Raw genomic sequence first — 973 nt, 5'->3', positions numbered from 1 at the left:
CCCACCCCACCCCCCAGTTTTGTAATGACTATTGAACCATTGTTTATGGATCACATATCCCTAATAGCCACCATGCCTAATGGCCACTAATCTACTTGTCCAATAAGAATTTAAAATTATCAGTAACAGAGTGGTTTCCAAATTTTGTGACTAATCTATTCCACCAGATAATTTTGCCATATGAAGAAATTTTATTAATCAGGTTTTTTATTGAATTGACTGCAAATTCTGCTTTTGTAGTAAAGGCAAAGGTTTCCCTGACATAAGTATAGTCTTGACCGACTGGAGAATGGTGCTCATCTCCACTTCTGAGCCGATGAGCTGGCATCGTCCGTAGACACCTCCAAGGTCATGTGACACACATGACTGCATGGTGCACTGTTCCTTCCTGTGGAAGCGGGGCCTATTCACACTTGCATTTTTTTCGAACTGCTAGGTTGGCACTGGCAGAAGCTGGGCGTAACAGTGAGAGCTCACGCTGCTCCCCAGCTTCGAACTGCCAACCTTTCGGTCGGCAAATTCAGCAGCTCAGTGGTTTAACCTGCTGCACCACCAGGAGGCTCTTGTAAGAAACCTCTATTTCCCCAATCACCCTCTCAATACAATTTAAACACTAGGCTATGAAGCAAAATAACCTCTAACAAGTACACCTTTGTTCAGGCCCGTAGCCAGGATTTCGTTTCGGGGGGGAGGGGCTAAAAAAAATTCGGGGGGGGGGGTTTGGGGGGGCTGAGTTTTGGGGGGGGCTGAGTCTGAGTGAAAGAGGGTCTAGCCTAGCAAACCTTTTGTATTATTACCCCAATACCCCCCATGCATATGGGATATATTGATTATGGTGATCAGATCATGATATGAATAAACATAATGGTTTAAATAATGCACCAGTAAGGCCTTTTCGCGAACCACCATCAGAATTTCGGGGGGGGGGGGGGCTGAAGCCCCCCAAGCCCCCCCCCCCCCCTGGCTACATGCC

The sequence above is a fragment of the Anolis sagrei genome, chromosome 2, assembly GCF_037176765.1.
Source record: "Anolis sagrei isolate rAnoSag1 chromosome 2, rAnoSag1.mat, whole genome shotgun sequence".
Taxonomy (NCBI): domain Eukaryota; kingdom Metazoa; phylum Chordata; class Lepidosauria; order Squamata; family Dactyloidae; genus Anolis; species Anolis sagrei.
The sequence above is the reverse complement of the archived record's forward strand: the minus strand, read 5'-3'. Positions refer to the sequence as shown.